Consider the following 25,959-nt stretch of genomic DNA (forward strand, 5'->3'; position numbering starts at 1 on the left):
AAAAAAGTTTGGTTTTTTTTTCCCCTTTTTTTGTTTTTGGGCCACATTTAATTTATTTTTGCACATTTTTATTTTGTTGAGTTAAAAAATCTCCCCTGATTTTTCTTTTTTATTTATTTGGTTTTAATTTTTATTATTTTTAATTTTTTAATTTTAAAAATTTTTATATTATTTTCAATAATTATATTATATATTTTTAAATATATAATATATAAATTAATATAAAATAATTTATTTATAATTTTGTGTTTATCTGATATTTTGTGTATATGTTCCGGGGATGAATGTCTTTTGGGTCCCCGGTTATTGGGGAAGGGGGAACCATTGGTTTTAAGGGCAGAAATTTGTTTTTTTTCCCCTTGTATATTTTTTTAAAAAAAAATATTTTTTAAATTAATATTAATATATTTTAAAAATTAAATTTATTTTAATTAAATTATTCATATATATATATATATATATATATATATATATATATATATATATATATATAAATGCTTACATATATATAACTATGTCCATATATACCTGCTTACATATATGTAACTTGCTGTGTATATTTAGACATATAGGAGTAGACATATGTATCTATAGATGTAGGCATTTGCATGTATATATATATATATATATATATATATATATATATATATATATATATATATATATATATATATATACCTATATATGTATATATATATATATATATATATATATAGATGTATATATGTTTATATATATATATATATATATATATATATATATATATATATATATATATCTATATATATATATATATATATATATATATATATATATAAGAGATCATGTGGTGGCTGCTAAGCGTTGTCACCTCACAGTAAGACGTTGTCCTGTTCAATTCTCAGCTAAAGAGTTTTCTGTGTGTAGACATGCATGAATGGGGGTGCCTTCGTTGAAAGTTGTGCGTCAGGGCTGGCAACTCGGTACGTAAAAATCTACTGCCAATCATTAGCGGACCGGAGTTCTGCTGTGGCGACCCCTAACTGGGAAAAGCCGAAATATACAACAAATATATATATATATATATATATATATATATATATATATATATATATATATATATATATATATGTTGTATCTGTTGAGATATTAATATATCTACACACACATACATCTAAATGTTGGAATTAATTCTCTGTACTGTTGAATGACTGGGCTGGATGATATGATTTTGAAAACAACAAGTTTATGTATATCTGACATGGCTTAGTGGTACATCGCTGTGGCTATGGAGTGCAGGGTCCTGGGTTTGAGCCTTAAAAAGGTTGTTTATTTTGTTGCTGGGCAGAACACAGGTCCATTGGATAAAGAGTGATTAATGCACTTTAAAGCAGTTGTAAGCGGTTTTGCTCGTGTTTGCGGCAGGTAAGCACTGCCATCTTCTGGTTACAGTTTCTCATACTCAGTTAGCTTCTAAATTTCTTAATCTGTGTAGGCATGGCTTACCCCCATGCAAACAGGCTTAGACCTGCTTACTGCTGCTTAAAAGTGCTTACTCCTGCTTACCCCCATGCTAATTTCTTTAAAAGAAAAAAAAAAGGGGGTTGATAGGAAAGTGGTGAAAAAAGGGGCACAAACAGGGAAAGACAGTAGGGAAAATAGCCAGCGATGTGTAGGAAGGGTGTAGAAAAGGTCCATAGCTGTTACATACGTTATGATGCCAGTTAGACTGGATTACATGTGTCCAGTGGACATGTGTGCAAAATGGACAGCTATGTACGGGGCGAGATTTTTTTGTGGGAACAGATTACCCTTTTTTTTTCAGGTGAGAGTGGGATGGTGGGGAGGGGTAGTAGGTATATTTGGGTAGGTAGGTTGGGTAGGTTAACAGACAAGACAAACAAGACGCATACAGGGGTGGTATATGACGCATGTGGGGGGTAAACACCTTGATGGGGAGGGGTGATTGGAAATTGGAAGTCCACAAGCCCCTTAGTGGAAACAGTAGGACTGAGGTCCCCACCCATGAGCAGTCACCACTGCACCTTCACAGCCCCAAAGGTGGCTGTGCAGGGGACTGAGTTGCAGAGCCAGGCTGACTCTCTAATTGCGACACGTGGCCCTTGAGCTGGCATAGAAGATCACCAAACTGCTGGTTGATCACTCTACGCACCATGACTCCAAACTGGCGACGGGTGACAGGTGCCTGTCCATGCCTACTCCCAGGGGTGGGCAAGCCCCATCCCCTGAGGTGGTTCCACCCGAAGGTGGTGCAGGAGCAATGGACATGGAGGTCCCATGTTGGGAACCAGACATGCTGGTGCCCAGTGCCATGGCCAGCTGAGGTGGGACAGATGGGTCCGCTGGGACCAGCCTTCCCAAGTGTGCTGTAATGTTTAGATTTCATAGTCAACACATTCCAGGTTTAGGTATAACAGCATGCATAGATATTCCCATTAACCCAGACATCAGACACGGAACAGTTGCATAGTAAACAGAACACATGCATATATGGGACCACAGTGATAAAAATAACAGCATGCAGGTACATTGATGGCACCATGCCACCAATGTTGGAATAATTCAATATAGCACATGCACGGGACCATTAAAATATTTATCATACAATTGGATATTATCAGAACATAGGTGTCAGTACATACCAGTTGGGGTGGGTATGTTGATTATTGTTGGAGATATGGTGGCGGGGGGAGAAAGATGTCAATTAACAACTACTATATTCCTGTAGTCCATATTACTTTCCTAGTCAGTGCTGTTATCTGTACCTTACAAGTCTTACTACACTACCCTATAGCCTTAGTTTGGACAGTGATATGGCTGTAGTTATCGTTACACATGAACCGTTTTTTTCCTGCAGTATACACCTCTTACCTGGTATACCTGTGGAGGGAATGTTTGTTAACACTAACTGTTTCTACACATACTCCCAGATTCCAGGTTGATGTTGTGCACATAGCTATCCAACTCTTATTGCACAGACTCTGGCCATGTGTTGACCACATGCTGGTGGGCTAGGACATATCTAGAATATTGCCCTCTTCTTCCACCTTTAGTGACCTGGCACACACATATACATGCTTTCCTACACATTTATATTATGTGGGTGACAGTGACCAGTGATACTTTATTATTCAGAGAAACTGCAACACTCACAATTCCCTACAATACCAGTGTGAACAGTACCTGTACAGGTTATAATGGTCTGTATTTCTCAGCACAGTGTTTGTATCCGATGTACCTGTGAGAGGAATGTTTATTAGCACTACCTGAATGTTCCCACACACAGTATCAGATTCCACATTACTATTATGCACATACATCTCACTCTGTTACTGTACACACTCTGACCTCAGCTTGACAAGTTGGGGTGTAAATAGGACATACATGGTTTCTTAGTCACATAAGGTATTGGGAGTTGCTAGTGTGCTAGCTTTGTTCTCACAGCTGTGTGTCAATCAGTTGTGTTTCCTGTTTGCTGCCTATACTTCTGGGATCATCCCACTGATTTCCCAGGGGGACAGCTTGATAGGCAACAGATATGGGCCTCTTTAACAGACATTCTGGACATATATGCACAGTTGTGGGGTATGATTCTGTATGCAGACTTCTACCACTGGCAGGATCCGTACCGTGGCTGTGTGTGTGTTAAAAAAACTACAGTTCACATCTCAGTTGCATGGGATATTCGTTTTTTGTTGTCTGCATTTTCCCTGTTTACTGTTTATGTGTCTCTCAGTTGTACTAAATGGCCTCTGAGGATTACACCTGTCATATACAGGCATTCCTACACATTCAATTTATGGTGCACGGTGTGGGTAACAGTACTTAATACAACAGTACTGTTACAAGATTGCAAATCTACATTACCATATGATACCAGGATATACACATGGAGTCCAGCAGTTAGACCTGTTTTTTTCAGGCTATTACACTTTTATTGACATACAAACAATATGAGACTCTTCCTGCCATATTCTCTAGTGTATGCAGTACTTGACTTGAACAATACAGGTTTTATACAGGCAATTAATTTACTACTACTTTTATTTTTATTTCCTATGACAGTAAATGCATGAGTATTACTGAACTGCCTCGCATCGCAAACTCGCCAAGTGACTGATGTGGACCTCCTGGTTCGTGGCCTGCTCCATTGCAGCTGTGGGGGAGATAAGAGGAATATTTAGCCATATCTATCCATGATATACCTGAGTTGGCAATTATTACACACATACTGGGGTAATACACATGGCTGGAACATCCCCTGCCACTCTAGCCTCTTGGAGTCACTCCTCCAAGAGGTCCCCCTTATGCCGCTTCAGGTCGGCATAGTGGTTCCTGACCTGCTCACCAGATCAGGATATGCCAGTGGCACTGAGCCCTGGTACTGGTCCTGCAGCAGTCTCTGATCATGGTCTTTGACAAGGAGTCCTGCCATGACCTTGGACTCCTGGATGCACCAGCGCTGCTCATGAAAGCGACACCTTCTCCCCTTACTGCCATAGTGCCTGCAAGGGGAAGCTACAACAAGTTATGAGATGTATTCCCACCTCTTGGGTTTAAGTAGGGCCAATTTCATGCACTTTTTTGTTATTGGCCGTTTTTGAAAAGGCTAAGCTATGGGCAAACCTGCTTAACTAAGGTTGGCATTGTTTAAAGGGGTATACCACTGGGCACAATTAGTTAGCTGGTCTACACATTACTTACACCTCCTATGCTGGCCTGTGCAATGCTTAGCATTGCTTGCATTAGACTTTGCATTATTTTTCCTTTCTGGCATTGATTTCTTATTCATTACATCTTATATATCTGCCTGGTATACATGATTATTGTGTATGTACACTCTATGGAGTCCTTGTGTTTTATTGGGGACTTCAACACTCTATTACAATTACATCTCACTTCTGGGCTTACTGCTGTACTCCATTTCACATATTTATGTTATTTAGTGAGTTATGGAACATATGACTGTATAATGATTCCTTTCACAGGTTCAGTTTGGTTTTACTATGGTGAGGACTAGTTTGCTGATACCTCACTTATCTGTACTTCTGTGATGGCTTGGTGGTTAACTACTGTGACTATGGTGTATAAGTCCCTGGGTTTGAGATCTGCATGGTTGTTTATTTTTTTAATAATCAGAACAAGGGCCGTTGGATACAAAGTGATTAAGGCACTTTTGAGCAGTTGTAAGTGGGTTTGCATGATGGTAAGCACTGCTAACCTGCCGTTACATCTGCTTACAGAGAGTTAGCTTTAGAATTGCTTAACCAGTGTAGGCATTGCTTACCGCCACGCAAACGGGCTTAAACCTGCTTACTAGTGCTTAAATATGCTTACTACTGCATATTTTTTCTTAAACCTGCTTACTAGTGCCTTATTCATTATGACACCAACACCTCACATGTGCATTTACTGCAGTACTCCAGTTCATGAAAATATGTTATTTAGTAGGTTATGCAACATAAATATTACTCATAATGTGCTTTTCCATAGAAAATGGAATCTGCTGCAGTGGGACTCGAACTGGGAATGCCTGCTTGTAAGGCAAATGCTCTGCCCACTACACTATTGCTATGCTGCATCATTTGCATATATCTTCCTTGTTATTCTCTTCAGCCATTTAAGCTGCATTAACCGTAGCTAAAAAAAGATAAAGGGTTTCTTCATTTTATTTATGTACACTGTTGCTGTTGTACACAAGGGGGACTGTTGGTGGGGCTATGCGGTACCTATGAGCGGTCCCGCTCATTTCATACCCCTTTCTGCTATTCTTCATTGCGGGGGAGTGCATATTCTGAGAGCTCTGCTCTCAGACATGCCCCTTGCACTCTTACACGCTCCGTGTAAGCCTAGTAGTTCAGGTAGCGCTCCTCATTACTATGCATGGCGCTGCCATCCTGCTCCTAAATAGCCACCTCCGTGCAGGACTAAGCTAGTCCTGCATGGAGGACTAATAAATGTGGAGATATTCTTTGTGTTATAATTAATATGTGATGATGTCATTGTGTTTTACTAAGAATATAACTTTTTGTACCGTGTCCCATGATAAGCCTGAAAATGGTGTAGATGGTCTAGATGAATCAGTGCTCTACCCTGGTTAATGAACTGGGAATAAAATAAAATGAAAGCAAATTAAAATAAAGATAAAAATTAAATAAAAAGCAAAAGACAGACTACTGAAAAAAATATTCCGGTATGTATTTGTCAGATAGATGGCAGACGTGCACAATTGGAAAATGTCATTTATTTTGATAAAAAAATATATTTTATTGTAAGAACTCACCTCTGGAATTGTTCAACCAAAGGGAATTGTGTTTGTACACTGTTCCTGCTAGCTGTCTGTAATTTGGAATAATTATTTTATTGTTGTATATATTTCACTATTAAAATCCTGATATGTGTTTATCAAATGCAAAACCAGAGTGAAATTTAAGAATTGACAGGGAATTACCATCACCATTTTTGATTGTATTTTGTGTAGTAATTTAGTAAATGGGACATTTATATAGATGAGAGAGCAGCAGATAAAGCTGAGATGGCAAGGCTGCTGTAGTGGATAGGATCCAGCTGCAGATGTTTTAGATACTGGATACTGGTGGGTGAGGGGCATTGGTTAACCTGTGTTTTTAATTCAGTGAAAGTTGCCTATGATTCTCCTTAACTGGTGAATGGGTGCTGTAGTACCTATTTTAAAAACTAATGCAAGACCACATATTCCAGTTGCACAGGGATCATAGCCTTAGAAAAGTCTTCACCAAGGATCCTACAGGAGAATCTTCAATAAGCAAGACTATGATGCAGAAGGAAGAATGCAAATTATGTTATGAATATACAGAATAGAACAATTTCTTATCTTTACAGAGATATTGAAGGAGTCATGGAACTAATGTATTATTTGTCCTTGCAGATGTATTTGAGAGTCATAGAACTTTATCAGGGTGGTCTGTATGTGTTTGTGGACCAAGATTCATAGGTTCATAGGTAGGTAATAGGCTATCTGCCCGAAGGCATTTATAAGATTAGCCAGAATGTGTTGGCTTTTGCCGCCCCCTTAGATTAGTTCCCTGTGCCTCTGTCCAGCAGAGCCACTGACGTGATCCCTGGGGTAAACTTTCTCTTTCCCATCCACTCATCAAGATTTCTCTTGAAGAGTGTTAGCGAGGTGCTCTGCCTAATGTAGATTGGAATCTTGTTCCAAAGCATGGGAAGTCTCTGGGACCAGAATCTATCCCTCCAGCACATCCTATTTATTGTTGTGGTGTGGTTTAGATCTCTAGAGTGTCTGGCTCGAGGGGATATGGTTTTCTTTAGGTGGAGCATGCCCATCAATTCTGGGTTGGACAGTGCCTTGTATGTCAGGCAGAGATCACCTGTGAGTAGGCTGTATGCAACCAAGTACAGCTGGAGTTTTTTCAGTCGAGCTGCATAGGGCATCTGTTTGAGGCCAGTGATCCTCTTGGTGAGGTGCTTCTGTGGACTTTCCAGCTGTTGCAGGTGTCTTGTAAGGTACATCCCAAATGGGGCATTGTACTCTATGATGGGTCTGATGATTGATGAGTAGAGGGGCACAATGACCTCTTTTGATCTGGATGTGAACCATTTTGTGATTGGGTGGGCCACGTAGAAGGATTCTCTAACCACTTTGACAATGTGATTATCAAAGGAGAGATTACTATCTATTTGGTTCCCCAGATCCCTTATTACGTCTTCCACATTTAGGGGACTACCACCTATTTGGTAGTTTGTTGGTGCTTTGCTTTTTCCAAAGGGGATGACTATGCACTTTTTGGCATTTAGCTTGAGGCCATGATTTCGACATCAGTTATCCTTCTCAGTGAGACCCTTTTAGAGGATGTCTGTGTCAGCTAAAGAGTCAATTATATCTCCTAGTTTGCAGTCATCTGCGAACTTGGTCAGCCATAGTCCTCCTGTGCTTAACTGTACCTCTGAGAAGTATATGCCGAACAGGAGGAGTCCTAGGACTGAACCCTGGCAGATGCCACTTGTAACTGGTTTAGAGTTGGACCTAGCTCCTGCAACTCTCACCATGTGGGTTCTGTCTGTGAACCAGTTGGCAACCCATCTTGTGACACAGAGGTTTATGTTCGGGCTGGTGAGCTTGTCTATAATACTAGAATGGAGAATGGTGTCAAAGGCCTTTGCAAGGTCTAGGTAGGCTGTGTGTACCACCTTTTACTCATCTATAGCTTTGGTAACTGCCTCAAAAAAGTCCACCAGGTTTAGGAGGCATGATCTGCCCTTAACAAAGCTGAACTGGGTGTCTCTGTTAATGAGTTCCATGATGATGTGCTCCATAGCCTTGCAGACCAAGCTAGTCAGGCTTATAGGGCGATATTTCCCAGGGTCTGTTGTGGCATCACCTTTGTGGAGCAGAATAACCATTGCTGTGTGCCACTCTATGGGAATGCAGCCTGTGGAAAGGCTGAGTTTGAACAGTGTGTTTAGGTGAGGGCTTAGTTTGTCTTTGATCTCGTGTAGGATGCAGCCTGGGACACCGTCCAGTCCCATTGATGCTGTGTTTTTGGTTTTGAGAGGGCTGTTTTAACCTGATTGTCTGTGATTTCAGGTGCTCTACATTCTTCTGGTATGGTTATGGGCCCTTTTTGGAGTGAGAGGGGGTGAAGTTTGCACTGAACCTGTCTGCCAGGATGTTGGCGATAGTGGTTGGTTCAGTGTATTTTGTGCCATTCTGCACTAACTCCGAGCAGATCTGAGCATTGCCACTTAGTTTCTTGACATAGCTAAAGAATGCCTTGTGGTTATCTTTGGAGTCCTTGGCAACTTTTCTTTCGAAGCTAGCCTTGGATGATTTTATGAGGGAATGTAGTTTCTTGCTGATACTAATCAGGGATGTATTCCCTTCTTGGGATTTTGATCTTTTCTGTACTAGTTTCCTCCTTCTGTTGTATAACTTGTTTATGGCAGGGGTCCACCAGACTGGTTTCCTTTTCTTGGAGGAGTGAGTCTTGGTTTTGGAAACGTTGTTCACAGTGGTTTCCTTGACCGGGAGTGGGGGTGGAATGTGGATATCCAGAGTGATTTGTTTATGGTCAGATCTAACCAGTGAGGGGTTGACCTCCGGTGTGGAACACCAGTCTACCATGTTGGTGATGACCAGGTCCAATGCGTTTTGTCACCTCTGGTGGGAGTGTTGACCAGTTGATCCAGGGTGTTTGAGTTTATAAATTCTAGGAAATGTTGGGCAAGGGAGTTAGTACTTGAGTAGTTCTCCCAGTTAATGTTTGGGTAGTTTAAATCACCCAATATTAGGGTGTTTGGCAGGACCTTTTTGTTTCTCAGTGTTTCCAAAAATGCAGAATGGTGGTCCTGCAACATGGTGGGTGATCTGTAGCAAGCTACAATTTAAATTGCAGTTTTGCCAATTGTTAGTTGCACGTGGATGATCTCTGAAGCATCGTGCTGTGCCACTAACCTGGAGGTGTGGGTATCCTTGATGAATATGGATACGCCCCCGCCTTTTGTATTTCAGTCCAGGTTCTGTGGATGAAATGTATGGCATGAGTTGTAGCCTGGTAGTGCTGGGGTGCTCTCTGGAGCCTTAAACCAGGTTACTGTTACTGCACATATATCGATTTTCTCCATACCGAGGAGTGCCTTGAGTGCGTGCATTTTGATGTTTAGACTTCTGGCACTGAGTAGTGTTACCCTCAGTTTTTTGTTACTTGTGCTATTTATGTTGGTGGGTTTGTCTTTTGAGACTTGCCTAAAAAGGCACTATGGGGGTGGCAAGAGCCTTGGCCAGTATTCGAAAGCCTAAGGATGACAGGTGCATGCCATCTCTAGCAAAGCAGCGTGGCTTGTCGAGCGTGTTATCCTAGGTGGACAGACACTGGATCCCCTTTGAATGACACCAGAAACTTAGCTAATTGTTGAAATTGATATATTTTTTTTCTTTATACCGTGGTATCATTCTTGGTGGGGGCAGGATGCTAATCAGGGTCAGGGTCATACCGGCCTGGGCTATGTAATCAGAGAGCTTTTCCATGTCTCTTTTCATGTAGTCCAGGGAGGTATGGCTCAGATCATTCACACCAACATGGACAATGACAGAATTGTATTTGTACTTGTTCTGTAGTGACCTGAGTGCTTGTGTTATGTGGTAGATCCTGGCACCTGACAGGCAGCTAACAGTAACCTTCTCCTTGTTCAGCCTAGTGAGTGGGACGTCGGTGTGCCTGACTATAGAGTCACCTATTATTAGTGTGTTGAGTATGTTATTTTGCCTTAAGGGCTGTGATTGTATGGCACACTGGTTTTGTGAAGTATGAGTTTCATGGTTTGTGTTGGGGGGGTGGAGGTTGCTTGGATGTCTGCTTTGGAGGTCTCTGTTACATTTGCAGATTTTTATTTAGAGCCTCCGAGTATGTTTTCATGTATTTATGTGTGTTTTTTGCCTGTGCTGTTTTAATGGGTCTGTGTGAGACTGGTGGTGTGATGCAAGTATTTCTCTTCTCCTCTTGACTGTTTGGTCCAGTCTGGAGTTGAGAGAGCTTAGCCTTCAGTTTGGCTGTATAATTGCATCTCTTGCATGTATTAGTGTTTGATGGTAAGAGGAGAGGGTTGTCTGTGTACATGAGGCTGTTGTAACATTGCCTCAAAATGCCCAGATTCACCAGTTGAACTGTAGAGTACTCCTGAAACTGCCCTTTAGACATGCCTGGATAGGTACAGTGAACTGTTTTACTGATTGGCTGGTAAGGTCGAATAGAGAGCCTTGTCCTTTTGTACAGTTTGGGGTGGGTTTAGTGCTAAGGTTTATAAGTGCTTGCTATGAGTTTTGGGCAAGTGCTGGGCTGAGAAATGAATGGTTTGAGTGCTTAACTTGAAAGTTTGTCTAGTTCCATGGGAAAAAATTGAAGAGGAGACTTTGTGGAGCTGGGAATAGTTATACCCTAGCTAACCGGTGCTGCCCGGCGAGCAAAACCGGGCAAATGTGGTTTTTATAGCAGGGAAATTAAAGAGATAGAAATTAGCCCAAAATGGCCAATAAACTACTACTTTCTGGGCTGAAACCACTTCTCCAGGGACAGATAGGCTGCTCAAAGCCCCCCTCTCTCACAGGTGAACAGAGAAACTTCCTTCTATCCAAGTAAGGTATGGGCAAACACAGAGACTTGTAACACAGCACTAACCTGAAAACTGGACTATACTAGCTTAGAAAGGTGGGAAACAAGTATTTTTTACTTTTTTTTTGTTTTGTTTTTCAGAAAATGAAGCAGATACAATCAAAAAAACACTTTAAATGCACAGAAAAGGATATCTCTTGCTATATATCTCAGATTAGAGTTGTAGTCAATGTCCCTAGTAATAAAGTCGGAAGAAATACAAATACAGTAAAAGCAGATGAATAAAGTGCAATTTTTAAATATATATAAAACAATAGAAAACAAACTGATTTAAACAAGTTACTCAATTAACCAGAAAAAATCTCAAAACTGAGCCTTGTTCAGGCAGTCTTCAATCAGACAAGTTATAACGGCAAACTCCTGCCACTAGGGTACAGGGGAACCTTCTCTAAAAAAAGATGGCCTAAATCAGTGCTCATGTTATACAAACAAAGCTAGATTCAGCAGGCCTGAATTTGGTCTATGCTACAGCAACAAGGCGCACCAATTTCAGAAAGAAACAGTTCAAATAAGCAGACACAATAAGCCTGTGACCAGAAATTCCCAGCTGAGAAGGGCAGAATCCAGCCTCTCCTCCCACAAGATTGCAGGCCATAAACCTTCTTAATGTAGAATAATTGGCCTGAAGCCCAAGTGCTTAAACCAGAACCAATACACTTTTAGAATAGCAGACACTGATCCGTCAATCAGTAATTCCCAGCTTAGAAGGATGTAAGCTACCTGTCCTGCCACAACAGTGCAGACCACAAACCTTCTTAATGTAAAACAACTGGTATGAAGCCCAAGTGCTTAAACCAAAAGACTTAGAATAACTGTTACAATTTAATCAGGCTACTACCAAGCAGTAATAAATGCAGCAGAATAAATAAAAGTGAGTACTTTTAAGAAGAGGCAAAAGCAAAATAAAGTAGGAGGAAACACAAATACAGTAAAAGCAGATGAATAAAGTGCATTTTGTTTTTGTTAGTAAAGTGCAAGGAGAAAGGAAGGAAGAACCTAAGTGGGTTGGCCTTCTCAAATCTTCTCTCTATATTAAGTAGAGTGAACACTAGACTCAGAATATGGTCTCACTGTAGGTAGATAACCACATGTGTTGGGATGTCTTGTGAGTGATCTTGCAAGACAATAGCATTCAATCCTGCTACTACAAGTCATTCAGCCCTTATATTTGCAGACCGGCAGTTGTCTCCATATTCTTGACATTAAATGGAATGCATTTGTATTTACCTGTTTGGGAATCCCACAAGATGTGTTGAGAACTGCTGCTGGTATTAGGGTGGTTTAGGCGGTTACATATTACATTATAGAAGTTTCAGCACTTCGAATACCATATGGTCGACACCATATGATCAAACTACTAAAACTTTGAAAATGTAAAAAAAAAACAAAACAAAAATAACTGCTGTGATCAGGGGGGCAAGCCCCCCTGCACCCCCCACCCCCTACTTAAATATACCAACTCCGAGATCGCACTTTAATGGAGTTAAGCACAGGGAAGGGTAGGTTTCCCTTCCTATGCTGTAGCACAATCTTGGAGTTGGTATATTTAAGTAGCAGGGGTGGGGGTGTGCAGGGGGGCTTGCCCCCCCTGCCTACACCCTTTACTTTTTCTTTTTTTTTTAATAATTTTTTCCGAACATTCGAATATTTAATCATTCGATCATTAAAGGTCAACCTTTAGAGATTCGAACAATTGAATATTCGATGTTCCAATAGGAACCCAATTTAGACTGCCCTGATCACCTTGCCATTACCGTGACTCTCATCAGGGTGAATAGTTTAGAAAGTGGATGTATGGAGGAATGCATGGATGGATGGCTGGAGTGATTTCTTTATAATCCAGCTCTATTACAGTCATGGTTCTCTTTCATCTTTCTATATTTCAGATTTCTATCTCTGAACTGAGATCACTTTTTTCCTGAAACATGTCAGTACTGCTTCAGACCACATATGCATTTATCACACAAAATAAGCCTATACATACAACAAGCCCTTGCAACACTTACAGGATGGCACCTTGCTTATTCTATGTAAAAGTGTCACCAATTACTCCTATAGAAGTAACTCATTTTCGAGTTTTCACTTTGTAAGTGAGAAACAAAGAACTGGGAGCAAACCGATAAGAAATGCTTTTTTCTTTCATTAATGTTTACAAAATAACAGCAGATTTTCAAACAGCAGTTTGTTCAACCATTCACTAAATGAAATGATACATTCATTGAAAAAGAGCTGCTATCAGTAAAGTGATGAATACCAAGTGCAACTAAAACACACATAGTGCATATAAAAATGTATTTATGCACCAAAAACAGTACAAATACAAGCTTCCTATGCACCATTTTGATGTCAGAAAGGTGCTTATGTTCACAGAGCTATACGTTTTTACTAGGCTAATGACCACTTGGGCCCTTACAAGCATAGCCACACACTCCAAAGCCCTTTAGACCCAGAGTATCATGGCCATCTATATAGGGTGGCATGATAGTAATGAAGTGACTAAGGAATTTGTGAGGGGGGGCAGTTATGGTGATATTTTCTTATTATAGAGGTGTAGTTAAAGTCACCCATGAATAGGGTGTTTGGTTGAATAGGGAGCACCTCTAGTAGGTTCAGGTAAGACTTGTGAAACTCTAGGGTCACAGATTTCAACTTGTAGCTAGCCATAATATGGTTACAGATCTTAATGGTGATTTAAACATGGATTGAGCTCCATAGTATCATCTTGGTTAACCAAGTTAGAGGTGTGTTTGCTGTTAATGTAGAGACAACCCAAGCTTTGGTGCCAGTCTGTGCTGTTGTTGGTCTAAATGTGTAGAAGGCACTGTAGCCTTGCACTGCAGAATACTTTCCATGGCTTTAAATCAAATTTTGATAATGACACAGGTTCATAGGTAAGTACTAGGCTATCTGCCCAAGGCCAGAGTGTGTTGGCTTTCACCACCCCCTTAGATTAGTTCCCTGTGCCTCTGACCAGCAGAGACATTAGTTCCCTGCACCTCTGTCCAGCAGAGCCACTGCAGTGATCCCCTGGGTACATTTTCTGTTTCCCATCCACCCATCAACTTTTCTCTTGAAGAGTGCTAGTGAGGAGCTCTGCCTGATGTATATTGGAATCTTGTCCCAAAGCATGGGGAGTCTCTGGGTCAGGAATCTATCCCTCCAGCATGTCCTATTTATCATTGTGGTAAGGTTTATATCCCTAGAGTGTGTGGCTCTCAGGGATTTGTGTTTTTTTAGGTAGAGCATATCCATCAATTCATGGGTTGGACATGGCCTTGTATGTCAAGCAGAGATCACCTCTGAGTAAGCGGTATGTAACTGAGTACAGCTGGAGTTTCTTTAGTCGGGCTGCATAGGTCATCTGTTTGAAGCCAGTAATCCTCTTGGTGAGGTACTTTTCTGGTCTTTCCAGCTGTTGCAGGTGTCTTGTAAGGTACATCCCAAATTGGGCATTGTATTCTATAATGGGTCTAATAAGTGATGAGAAGAGAGGCACAATAATCTCCTTTGATCTGGATGCAAACACTTTTGAGATTAGGTGGGCCACGTAGAAGGATTTTCTAACCACTTTGGCAATATGATTATCAAAGGAGAGATTGCTATCTACTTGGGTTCGTAGATCACTTATTACTTTTTCTGTATTTAGGGGACTAACACCTATGTGGTAGTTCACGGGTACTTTGTTTTTTCCAAAGGGGTTGACTATGCACTTTTTGGCATTCAGCTTGAGGCCATGATTTTGACACCAGGTATCCGTTTTAGTGAGACCCATTTAGAGGATGCCTGTGTCAGCTAAAGAGTCAATTATAGTCCCTAGTTTGCAGTCTTCTGTGAACTTGGTCAGCCAAAGTCCTCCTGTGCTTGCCTGTACCTCTGAGAAGTATATAACAAACAGGATGGGTCCTAGGACTGAGCCCTGGGGGACGCCACTTGTAACCGGTTTAGAGTCGGACCTAGAGACTGCAACTCTCACCATGTGGGTTCTGTCCATGAGCCAATTTCCAACCCATCTCATGATGTAGGGGCTAATGTTCAGGTTGGTGAGTTTGTCTATAATACCAGAATGGGGAATGGTGTTGAAAGCCTTTGTGAGGTCTAGGTAGGCTGTGTGGACCTCCTTAACCTCACCTAATGCCTTGGTAACTGTCTCAAAGAAGTCCACCAGGTTTAGGAGGCATGATCTGCCCTTAACAAAGCCAAACTGGGTGGGGTCCAAAGTTTGGAGGTTCCCAATGTCTCTGTTAATGAGTTCCATGATGACATGCTCCATAGCCTTGCAGACCAGGCTAGTCAGGCTTATAGGGCGATGGTTCCCGGGGTCTGTTGCGGCACCACCTTTGTGGATTGGGATAACTGCTGCTGTGCGCCACTCTGTAGATATGTAGCCTGTAGAGAGGCTGAGTTTGAACAGTGTGTTTAGGTAAGGGGTTAGTTCATTTTGGAGTTCTTGTAAGACACAGCCTGGGACACTGTCCGGTCCCATTGAGGCTGTGTTTTTGACTTTGGATAGGGCTGTTTTAACCTGTGTGTCGGTGATTGCCAGGGCCTTACATTCTTCTGGTATGGTTATGGGCTCTTTAGGGGGTGAGAGGGGTTTGAAGTTTGCACTTAACCTGTCTGCCAAAATGTTGGCAATATCAGTCGGTTCAGTGTATTTTGTGCCATTCTGCACCAACTCAGAGCAGATCTGAGAATTTCCACTTAGGTTCTTGACATAGCTAAAGAACACTTTGTGGTTATCTTTGGAGTCCATGGCAATTTTTCTTTCGAAGCTAGCCTTGGATGATTTAATGAGGGATCATAGTTTCTTGCTGATATTGATGAGGGATGTCTTTCCTTCTAGGGATTTTGCACATATCTGTACTAGTTTCCTCCTTCTATTGTAGAGCCTGTTTATGGCAGGAGTCCACCAGACTGGATTGCTTTTCTTGGAGGAGTGAGTCTTGGTTTTACTTGGGATAGCACAATCCATGCATTCCTGCAGATGATCATAGAGTGCCTTTGTATAGGTTTCAGCAGCTTGGATAGCATTGTCCATTGGCATGGGGGCTGTGAACCTTTCCACCTCGGTCTTAAGCAACGTGAAGTTTGCTTTTGAAAAGATTTTCACGGTGGTGTCCTTGATTGGGGTTGGGGGCAGAATGTGAATATCTAGAGTGATTAGTCTATGGTCTGATCTAACCAACGAGGGGCTGATGTATATATTCCCCACAGTGAGGAGGACTTGAAGGTTCTGGAGTTTTTTTTTTTTCTTTAGGCTCATAACATTGAGCAGTGACACCTTAAGAACCAACAAAAGGTGTACACCAAAAGTGCTAAAAACAAAAAAAAATGTCCACAGTGGCAAATGAAAATGTCTAAAAACTAATTTATTAAACCATAAATTAGTTTGTAGACATTGTGTTTGCCTCTTTCCACATTTTCTTTGTAATGAGTTAAGGTTGCTTGAAGACTTTTTCACTATGTTCATAGTTTTGCCTTCTTGTCATTGCCTAAAATAGGCTCTAAGGTGATAGATAAAGTTTTAGCCAACATCTGAAAGCCTAGGAGAGAACAGGTGCAGCCCATCCTTGGCAAAGCAATGTGCTCTATCGACTATGTCCTGCTATGCTGACAGGTATTGCATCCCCCTAGAGTGACACCAGAAACTAAGCCAATTACTAAAATCAATCATTTTTTGTCCATACTGTGGCATCATCCTTGGTGAAGGTTGTACGCTGCTCAATACAAAACTCTTACCTGTTTGTCACACATATTCTGAGAGATCCATTATGTCTGTTTTTATATGGATCCCATTTAGAACATTGACTTTTTGTAAAGTTGACTATCAAATGATTGAAGTCATATATTCGATTTTACAGAATGTCAAAACATTTTTACTAAGATAGCAGTATAGTGGGTCCGCAGAATTTGCCCTTTTCCACATGGTAATGCAGTCAAAGCTGGTATATACGTTTAGCAGGGGTAGGTGGAAGGGGGCCTTGCCCCCTGCAAAAGCATAGTTTTGTATGTTTTGGTCATTTTCGACTTTCAGTATATTTGAGTATATCAATTGGATCATTTGATGTTTGACTTTACAGAAAGCAAATATTCTAAATGAGGAAGATTAGGAACCACTATGGTTAAGAAAGACAATCATACAGTGGCCAACATGCAATTCAGGTAGACATCCTCCTAATAAGAAATGGCCCTGTGATATGATTGTGAAGTCATTGCCCACAGTACAAAAGCAGTGTTCAGAGAAGACTCTAAGGTCAGCAGAGACTAGGTTAAAGTTGACTGGAGAGAAAACAAAACAGTTCAAAGAAGAAGAGCTAATAGGTGGAGTTGACGAAGAAAGTAGCACCTCAAAACGACATGTGAACAGATATGAGGTCAAGCTAGATATGGAAATAAGGTACATAAGGAAAGCTGGTGGTAGAACACAGAAGAAAGAAGGAGTGCAGAAAAACATGGGAGATAGAAAAGAACCTGCCATAGGAAGTAATACTGGTTGGCTAACAAAGAGGCTAAGAGATGAATTGCAATAGTAAAGAACAAGGCATCAGAGGCACTCTACCAGCTTCTGGAAAGTGACTCAGTGGGTGGCATGAAGAACTTTAACAGATTACGAGGCAAAGACAAAAAAATAAATAAGCTAGTCAGACACCCTTCATAATGGATGCCAGCAAATGACCAGGCCACAGGACATCAACGCCAGATGGAAGAAGTATTTCCAGCAGCTTCTGAATGAAGAAAATCCCACAGAAGCTGTACTTTTATTGGTTCTGTGAGCCACAGTGGTGCATATTGTCACTTTTGGTAGCACTGCATCATCTAATTATGCTTAACATTTTATGGATTGCACTATACTGATATTGTGTGGGTGGATAGGGTAATCATGCATGACCTGTTGGACTCATTGGCAGGACTGTGAGAGCTGTGGTTCCCCATCCCTGTTGATACCAAGATAAATGTGGCTTTACATCTATTAGTTATTGGGGCCTTTCATCAACCAACAGGGGACACAGAGGAAGTGGCTCAGGCTTCTGCCTCAAAAATAGTGTATCAGGACCACAAAGCCATGAAGCAGCATGTGTGGAAGCATATGTGGTTTCAGGTACCACAGAGGAGGATGGTAACACCATGCATAGTTTCTATGATATACCCCATTTCTCTGAGTTACTGGGGCCCATAGACTGCACCCACATTGAAATAAAGGACCCAGGTGGGAAACTGCAAAGAAGGTCCACAAACCAGAAAGGGTATCAGTCCATTAACTGCCATATGGAATACAATGCACAGGGCACTATCTACAATATGTCAGTAGGCCATGCAAGCAGTTATCATGACTTCCCCAAATGGCACATGCATAACCTGTTCCAGTGTTTTGAGAGAGTGACTTTTCCTCCAGGCATCTTATTGGTGATTCCTTAGATGACCTGTAACTCTACCTGCTAACACCTATCAAAAATCCAAATAAAGAATCAGTCTGGGGATGCAGCTTTGCTCTATCACAAATCAGATTATTGTGGAGAGGGTGTCTGAGTGACTTAAGTTGCACTTTCTCTGTCTGAATTCACCCAGTGATGCCCCACAGTATGACCCTGGCAGGTGTGCTAGATTATTTTCAGTGTGTGCAGTGTTAGAGAATATCATACGTAGGAGGCTGTTACAGAAGAGCAAACCCACAGCACACCAGACAGTGAAGGCAGAGCCAGATGACCAGTCAGTAGGGGAGCCAGAAGCAGGGAATGAACATGCTAGATGAAGATGGGCACAGTATGTCATGACACTAGCAAAGGAATAGCAGCTTGTACACAGATTCTGCCCATAGTAAAGCACATGCACTACAGTAAAAGTGATACATGTAAACTCAACACCAAACTTTGCTTATCCATGCATACATTGACCACACTGTGCATCAGACATTGGTAAACCTAATAACAATGTACTAAGGGCACAATTAACATCATTTGTACCGGTGGAGTGGCACAACTGGGCAATGACATTCACCAGCAAATGTGTAAGCTCTGAGGGCAATTAAAAGTAAGACTGCACTTGTGTGTAAGTGCTGTGGGGGCTGGGGTGCATCACCATGTATGGCTTAGGGAAAGGCCCAGCGTCACTGTCTCTGTTGACAGTGTGAAATACTGGGGGTTGTGGTGGTTTGAGATTGTGCTGGTCGCAGCAATAATTGAAGCACTGTGGCTTGATCTACTGAACAGGTTCAGGGTATGCATTGCAGAAGGTTAGGCATCCCATGTGCACACAGTACAGAGGGTTATCTCTACAAGGAATTGCATTTGTTCTACCATAGCTCTGGTTAGATGTCATCATAGGCTCATAAGTATTTACTAAGCTTTTAATCTGTGTGGATCTTTAGATGCCTAATCATGCAATCCCAAGAGGTTTATTAGCTCTAGTATTATGATTAACTCAAAGCTCTTTGTGTTTTAAGCATGAATAACCAGAATAGGTCAGGCATTTGCAAGTTACCCTTATCCATAAGGGACAAGGGTACTAATCCAGGAGAGATTATGCTTGAATAGGGTAAGAGACATACTTTGCTTTAATACTTTGCTTTATGTGGAGAAAAAGACAATTCCAGAGAAGTGGTGTTCTCTGAGAAACATATCTATCACTTCAGTTTGTTCTATATAAGTTGTAGAAGGCATTAAGATCTCTTGAGTGGGTGCTTCTGCCAATACTGGGCTTGTGGACATACAGTAAGTCTGAAAGACTAGGCTCAGTAGAGGCTCAGTAAGAGAGGTAGAGAGTGAGCCTCAATAATCTGTATGATACTGAAAAAAGGGACAAGGCTTTGAGATAGTCAGTGTAGCTTTTGTCATTTAAACCTTTATTTTCAATGTAGCTTTTGTGAGTTAAGCCTTATTTCCTTGGTGAGGTCATTCAACTCACATCAGGTGTTTGGACAGGAACATAATGTAGGGTCATTATACGTAGTGATTTGCCTAAGTGTAGAATACAGTGGAATAATCTCCTCCCTTGAACTGGATACTATACCTTACTAATAAGTTGTGCAATAAAAAAAGGACTTTCTCACAATAGTGGATAGATTATGATCAAAGGACAGCTCATTGTCTACATGGGATCACAGGTTCCTGACTACTGAATCAGGTTTCAATACCTTTCAGTAACCTTCTCAGATAAGTCAACCAGATTAAGTAGGAAGGATCTGCCCCTTGACAAAACTGAATTGTCTCAGGTCAGGACTAACTTTTGACCAACATGTGTTTATTGTTGTAAGAAAGTTCTATATTGCACAGCTTATAAACAGAGGGATTGTGTCTAGATCTAGGGACGTCTTTGCCCCCTTTACTCAGTCCTCATTAGGTCAGTCATTGAAAATAATGCCCCCTTTGGCATGTATCTGTTCAGACTGGAATGTCTACAGAGATACCTTACTAAAAGGATACAAGGCCTAAACAACATGCCCTACATGGACTGACTCAAAGCCCCATCATTATACTTGGTTTCCTACAGACTGCTAAGAGTTGACCTGTGCCTGGCATACAAAGCATCCTCTGACCCATTACCAATGGATTTACTGCACATCAGCAAGTCAAACGGCATCAGAAATACTAAGTCTAGGGATCAAAATCTCTTTCACAGCTTCAACAGAATGGTTTGGAGGGACAGGTATATTTCACAGAGAATACTGCTGCTATAGAACAGACTCTCCATCCACATAAAACAGAGTTTATCCCTGTCCATTTTCAAGTACAACTTAGATCTACGGATGGGAAACAGAAGATTTACTCCAGTACCACTGTACTACTAATGGATAGAGGCAGCTTCTAAATGCTTTATCCCATGCATGATTCCCCTCAAATTATCTACAGTAAGATCCCACTTATTCTCATTAGGGGTAATATATAATTATCGACAATGGAATGGCTAAAGCCAGAGTATAACAAAATGGGACAGGTTATTTTGAACCCAAAAAATGAACTTGGCTAGGCTTAAAATGGCCTGCAAGGACAGTTAGCCTAGGATTTACCTGTGAACCTTTGAATCTTTCAGAGTTTGTAGGATGCCTGTATCCTTATTTATTAATTCCATAATGGTCCTTATTCATTCTATCCTTGAAATGCATGTGAACGGATTTTGTTATAGTTGTGACAGCCTTAACCTTTGTATGAACTAAGTTTTTTTTTTACCTTTTTATGTTAGAAAGGTGTAAAAAGATCTCAAGCTATCCAGCCCTATAGTAGCAGTGTTCTTGACCTCAAACAGTCCTTTGAGGAGTTGTCACTGGGAGATTTGACAGGGATTTTGTGTACATATCAGTATGTTTTGGGACTGTGGAGGAGGAGGTGGGTGAAGTTTGGTTTAGCTGCTAGTAGATTGACTTTGTCCTCTGAGTCACAGAGTATGTGATATTGTTTACTTTTAACTGTGAGCAGTTTTAACAAATATTTCTGATGTTTCTAATGTAGTTGAAGAAGGCTTTATGATTTTCTTTTTCCTGAGCAGCTATTTTTACATTGTATCTGGCTTTGACTGATTTTATCAGCGACTGGAGTTCCTATAAAGTTTAGAAAAATTGTTTTCAGAATTTGGAGAGTTACATTTATTTTTACATGCAGTGAGCTTTTTGCTTTTATTATAAACCATCAGGCAGATTCAATAAACCCTACACAGTCCATTAGCACAGTGTGATATGGTAACACACTCTTTCATATTTAATAAGCAGCTCTACACGGTATAAAGAGTTACACAACCACTGTAAACACTGTGGCATGCTAATTACAGCATAAACAGCTGAATTCTATGCCAATCAACCAATCCAAGATGAAGGAGCTATTCAACAAGCTATAAAGCAACCATGTAGACTCAGTGCTGGTTTTCCCTGCAAATTTCAAAACCTATTCAAATACAGCCACAGAAAGGATTCTACACAGAAAGAATGTTAGGGGCTGCTGTTGCTTTAATTCATGTGTGTATGTGCAACAGGTTGAAGTCTATGCTGCTGCTACTGCTAATAGACCATGGCCAAGAAGTAGAAGAGCTTTCAGACCCTGGTTAACTTATCACAATTTGCATGAAGTAGAAATTGTAGAGTGCTACAGAGTAGATAGTGACACGCTACAGGATGTCTGCCACCTCTGCTGTCCTCAACTCATACCCAGGGCAAAACAAGGGGAATCCATAAGAGTGGAGATGAAGGTATGCATAGAATGTTGTGGTTGGCCATCATGCTGCTGACTAGTCATTTTTTGTTCTTTCATTGGTTTGTCCTGATTGAAATTATTACTTGGTTTCTAAACAAATGAAGGGGGGGTTGGATGTTACTGAACAGTTAAAGCTGTTAAATGTGTGCTGCTAACTGACATTTTTAAGAATCATGTGGTTAAGTATTTTAGATTTATTGATGATTTGATTTTATTGTGTGATGGTGACCAAACTTTAGTTAATTCTTCCATGTTAGAGTTACAACAGAATAGATTTACCCTGCAGTTTGATGGTGTACAACTAGGAAATATAGCTGTATTTTTATATGTGGAATTAGAGGGCCATACAAATTGTAGGATTTATGCAAAGGTTTATAGGAAATTTGAAACTGGTAACCATTTCTTGGATGGCAGCAAACCTTTCAACCTCTTAGAACATGAAATCTGGACAAAGCCATCAATAATGGGGGAACAAAGGCCCACAAATAGGGACACTTTTTAAATATTGCTCTTACAAACTTAGAAAATTGATAGAACCACAGGTTTTGCTTTAGCATGAATTTTCAGAAGGGTATAAAGTCTGAAACAAATGTTTGTCATTGTTTTGTGACTTCAAGCCTCGATAATCTGCCCATGATTTGCCAGAAAAAATACAATTTTATGAGAAACGGACCAAAAATATGAGGCAAAAATCTGGACATTCTGCAAAAATCTGTGCAGTTGAGAGGTATGGATGGCAGATATTGCCACCTATCGCATTTAATTAAATCATTGCTGTATAGTGAACTATTGTGCATTAGTATGTTATGTAATGATAGCAAGGTTCTTGAAGATGAATTGTTGAAAACATGTTGGTATGTTTAAACAAAGAGGTTATGATGAGGACATTAGTTTGGAGGCTTTGGATATGTTATTTTCAGGAGAACAACATAGTGAAATAGTTCAAAATAATAAGAGAGTGAGATCTGGTGTACATATTGATGCAAGAAATATATGCAAAAATATTTATTTTGTTACTACATATAATGATTTTACTCAAAAAAATGGAGACATTTCAGACAGATTGTTACTTATTACTTGGGCTTTCTTTTAAGAAATAAAGATTTTGCGAATATTTTTCCTGATAAACCCATTCTTTCTTTGAAGAGAGGCTGTGCTATTAAGGATATGATTGTTTATAGTCATTTTTCTATATTAACTATTGAACTTAGAGGTATGGGAATGTTGCCATGTGGCAATTGTTCAATTTGTAAATATACAGTTAGAACATTTAGTAAAATTAACAATGTTGTTTACAGATCAAGGTATGTACATTGTTATAATACTGACAGCATTATTTATGCCCTAAGATGTGGATGTCACCTCTTTTATATAGGGGACAGCAAAAGGGTTTCAAAATAAAAATGCAAGAACACTTGAGAGACATAAACAATAATAAAAAAATGGAACGTACTTTAGCAGTGCATTTTAATTAACATCATGCAGGGGACGGTAGTTTTTTGAGAGGGATCATTTTAGAGGTTAAAATTTTAGATGGTTCTGATTTAAAAGGCAATTTGCTGTACAAGCAAACAGTGTTCATTTTAAAATATGGGACACTGATACCTACTTCTTTAAATGTAGATTGTAATTGGAAGCTGTTGCTATAATTGAATGGATTACTGGATTGGATGATGTTTAATTGTATTATTTAATGTATTCATTGATGTGTATATTTAAGAATGTGTTTTAGAGTCATTTGATGACTCTGCGAATTCAATAACTTCATTGCCTATCTTTATCTTTGAGTCTACCTACTCTTATTATTATTGAATTTGTTTTATCACCTGTTGTATAACTTGTTTAAATTTTTCTTTCCTTGTTTATTATTGCATCTAATTTAATGCTTTGTATATTTTGATATGTGTTAAAGAGCTATTGATTGCTCATATCATCTTGCAATGTCACTATATTTCGAATTGTAACTCTGTGGAGCTTTTCTCCCCGGGCCTCCGCTGAAAAAGGGCTACTAGCTCAGTTGGACTAACCCGGTCAAGAAATGTAAAATAAATAATAAATAAAAAATAAAGGCCAGTGGGACAAGGTGCTAGAGAGATTTTATTGTTTTAATAAAAGGTTGGGGTTACTGGCTTCCTGGTTGCTATCTACCTTTTGTTTGATGTAGTCATAATTAATATGTAAGTATTTTTTCTGATGCACTAGGTGCATAACTAACTGAGTGCTTTGCATGTATGTGCTGGTGATGCTATTTTGAAATTTGTACTGATTTCTTAAGCCTTTTTACTGTTGTGATTACTACCTTGAAATTGTTATGTCAGTAAGCCTTAATGCTCCTTTTGTGAGAGGCTAGGTATAATTAGAGACACTGGACTGCTTTTTGTACTGTGTGTATTTTCGATGCATGAGGTCTATTAGCTGATAAACTGCAGAAATCTATTGAAGTAAGTCAGCTCTGTCACATACGGATGTCATTACTGGACAACTCAAACACATTCTACATAGATACATTTTTAAGCAACAGTATGCATGTATTTGACATTCATTTGTGTTCCTATCAATTTATTTTCCTGTTTCAGGTTCAACACTTACCTTGATAATCCTTCAGCTACAACTGTTTTAATTTGGGCCTGACTCTGGTGCTAGTGCACAGTCATTGCACGTATGTCTAATGTTTGGGATCACTACCTGGCATCAATTTTACTGTATGTATGTGCACAGGAGAAAGTTGTACCACTTAGGTGGTCAGCATGTGTACTATCCATTGTCTCTTGGTGAGGCGAAGGCACATTGTGCACATCTACATCTACCTACATCCACAGGAGCTGGTGGTTCCCCGTCTGAGTCCTCACCTGCATGTAGCTGTGGTGACCTTGCCAGTGGTGGTGGTGGAATGTGTGCCTCTTCCCCTTGGTGTACCTGTTGTAACTGTTTTCTCAGGATAATATTGTGTAGGATAGCAAAGATGGGGATACTTTCAGCACAAATACTGGGATCATACTGCAGGGTCCCCTGATGTATCTAGGCACTGAAACCATGACTGCAGCAGCTCAAACACACGTTCTGTGATATTTCTTGTTTGAGCTTGTACCTCATTATAGCATTCCTCTGTGGGTGTGTACGCATTTCTGATGGGCATCCTCAGCTATGGTTTGAGTGCATACCCTGCATCACCCAGTAAATGGCCTCATGGGTTATCCCCTCTGGAAAACCTCTGGTAGACCCGTGAATTGTGCCAGAATTGGGAGTCATGGTAACTGCTGGGGTTGCCAGCACACACATTCAGGATGATTCCTTTAGCATTACACATGACCTGGCAGTTAATGGAGTAGAAGCCCTTTGTGTTTATGTAGAACCTTTGCTGTTCTCTGAGTGGGGATTTGATCTCACTGTACATACAGTCTATGGCACCCATGATGCCAGGGATGTGTGCTATTGTGTAGAAATCCTGCATAGTTGTAGGTCTGTCCTCAGGGGTATGGAATAATATATATAGTGACCGACATGCTGTAGCATTCAGGAATTGATGTAGGATCTTTGATGCTGATGCCTGTTTCCCCTGTTGGTGTCTGCAAGTTTATTGTAGCTAAATTTGTGGGTGCTATATATACCCTAAT

The sequence above is a fragment of the Protopterus annectens genome, chromosome 2.part2 (genome assembly GCF_019279795.1).
Source record: "Protopterus annectens isolate FY-2018-M chromosome 2.part2, PAN1.0, whole genome shotgun sequence".
Taxonomy (NCBI): domain Eukaryota; kingdom Metazoa; phylum Chordata; order Ceratodontiformes; family Protopteridae; genus Protopterus; species Protopterus annectens.